Source organism: Bemisia tabaci, chromosome 2, assembly GCF_918797505.1.
Source record: "Bemisia tabaci chromosome 2, PGI_BMITA_v3".
Classification (NCBI taxonomy): domain Eukaryota; kingdom Metazoa; phylum Arthropoda; class Insecta; order Hemiptera; family Aleyrodidae; genus Bemisia; species Bemisia tabaci.
In genome coordinates this window covers 14,085,892-14,088,623 of record NC_092794.1, presented here as the reverse complement: position 1 = coordinate 14,088,623, position 2,732 = coordinate 14,085,892, and the positions used below count along the sequence as shown (strand labels likewise).

Sequence of the window (2,732 nt, the reverse complement as noted above, 5' to 3'; positions counted from 1 at the left end):
TTCCATACTTTTCATGTTCTTGCTCTTCTGTACTAAGCTTAAGAAAGTTAAGAGCTTGCATTGCATCTCAATCATAGGATTTTATCTAATTTTACGACTCTCGTTCCTTCCACGAAATATCGTCCTCGGAATTTGTCTAAAAAAGAATTATTGCTATTGCATCACCTTCAAAAACGTAAATGTTAGAGAGACTTTGAGGTGAACAAAGTAAAATTGCCATTCACGGACAAGAAAAGATTGAAAACATATTTTAAAAATGCTCTAAAATTAACACAATTTATTCGAAAATTTGTAAATGATTTATAATTAATCCTGAAACATTTTGTACACACATGCTATGTTTACACTCTTTATGTTTACTTTTGCTTCTTCTTCTTGTTCTCTTTAAAGTGATGTTTTTTTCATTCGTTTCGTATATGATGATTCTCTTTTAACCATTGATCTAATAAAAATCCTACGACACGTCAATGAATTCTCTCGAACTAGGTTACGAGAGATACCTCCAACAAGAACCAACAAACTTAGTTCCTGGACTCCTTATCACCATGATGGTGATTTAAACGAGCAGTTTGAGAGATAAAGACGGTGAGGATAATTAAATGTAACTTATGGAGTTCATGTGTGACTCGAACAACTGACGAACCCATAACTCGATTTTATGGTCTATAACGTCTAGCCATAAAAAAGCGCAATAAAAATTTTAAAGACCGTTACTGATACTGAATCGAGAGGAGATGATCACAGGTACATAATTGGTAGGCAAACGTTTGTTTAAAGCGGTTATTCGCCCCTTGGTTCATTCCATGCTTTCAGTTCCTTCTTTTTTCAGGCGTTTTCTTTTCTCTCCACATTAATTTGTGTTTATCGGCAATGAAATCGGCAGTGATATGATTTGACTAAAAAATGTATATTATAGATATCATCTCAATCGGATTTCATCACGGACTTTAATTAAGAAGAAAAATTAAGAACGTAAACAATTATAATCAGCATTAAAGTATGAAGAAGGTTGTGAATCATCGACAACATCTCATATTTTCAGCTCCGAAAAATCATTAAATGAGGGGCTTGGAAGACAAGGCGCATAAGTGCAATTTTTACTAGGTATTTCGAGAAATGAGTGATTGAAATTTCGAAATTAGGTACATGGGCTCATAGGGCGGAAAGAAAATTCTAACTGATTTTTTGATGCTTTAAAATTGAAATTTGGGAACGAGTTTTCCACAGAAAATGCACTTCGACTAATTTTTCGTGAAACCATGAATATCTCAATTTTTTCAAAAACTGCCCTTGTGCGCCTTGTTCTCAAAGCCCCCCCCCCCCCAAATGCTCTGAATGCCATCTGTGATAAGATCATAGTCACACAAGCAAGTCGAAATTATTCGGCAAATATCAAAACATTTTAAAATTTTGGTGGACACGCCCTTTTTCCACAAAATTGCCCAGTGCTGCCATTTTTGTATGCCAGTCAATGCATAAGTATTAATATTAAAACACATATTTTGTGCCTTCTCTATTGAGTTTTATTATTCAAAAATATCCCGTGTTAAGAGAGATGACTCGGAACATACGCCCTTTTTCTACTAAAGCAGAACGGCAAATGGACTACATTTTGCAATTTGGACCTATAAATTCTGGCTCATCTGAAAAAAACACTTATGTGCATAGGGAAACTAATGACACATACGTTGTTTTTAAACCGGGCCGGAATTTACAGGCCCAAATTGCAAAATGTAGTTCAAATGTTATAGCGAACGTTTGTGGAGCAATTTTGGTCGAATCGTTCGATGGACGCATCCACAAACAAAGATTAGTATTCCGTCATAAACTGAATGTTTGAAAATTTGACGGCACGCCTCTCGTCAGATAACCCACCCAATTTCCGTGAATGATCACCGAGAATTCGCTTGGAAATCCATTCCGCCAATCACCAACGGTGCTTTCGCAGCGCTCTCATGAATGAAACCATCGCCCTCGTCTCCCCCTCCACGCCGCGTCGCGTTATGAAGCGTACTATGAGCGTGACGCGTAGTAATGTAGCGTAGATGGCGGGCGGGAGGGGGGGCGTCGCGACGCCGCATGCGCAGAGGCAGTGACGTCACTTCGCGTCGCGGCGCGGCGCCTCGAGATCATGGACTCCGCAGAGATCAATATACCCTGGTCTACCTACACCGTAGCGTTTATGAGGCTTAGTTTTCGCCCGCATCGACACAGCGGTTCCGTGGTGTAGTGGTTATCACATCTGCTTTACACGCAGAAGGTCGCCAGTTCGATCCTGGCCGGAATCAAATATTTTACCTGAGGTGTTTCTGTTGATTCGGGTTCCATCTTGCATCCGAGTTACATCACGGCTCTCCGAATAGAAAATGAGAGGGTGCTAATGATGGAACTCATAACCCGACTCCGAAAAGTAGCGTATTAATATTTCAGGGAAAACTTAATTTTCAATTTTTCTTTAACGTATTTTAATTTTGTGTCTCCTAATCTTTTTTTACAGAGAAAATGATTAAGAACTTGTGATTTTAATTTTTTTTTTTTAAATTATATTTATATATTTTCAGGGGTTTTTTTTGTAAACAAAGTTATGGGGAAAATATTAAATTAAAGTTAATACCTTTGCACTGCGGATAAAAAGAAAGCCAAGTACCCTCTACTTCAGGTACCTATCTTTCTTCAATTTATTTGAGCACTGATATTGTTTTGAAATAAGTATACTAAAGTTTCCTAATTGT

General features: G+C 37.8%; 1 non-coding gene across 1 annotated transcript; it reads left to right on the top strand.

Annotated features, from left to right (window-relative positions):
• Nucleotides 1-2,215: 2,215 nt before the first annotated feature.
• TRNAV-UAC (transfer RNA valine (anticodon UAC)) lies at nt 2,216-2,288 on the top strand. Its single transcript has one exon. It is a non-coding gene; the product is annotated as a tRNA-Val (tRNA).
• Nucleotides 2,289-2,732: the final 444 nt, after the last annotated feature.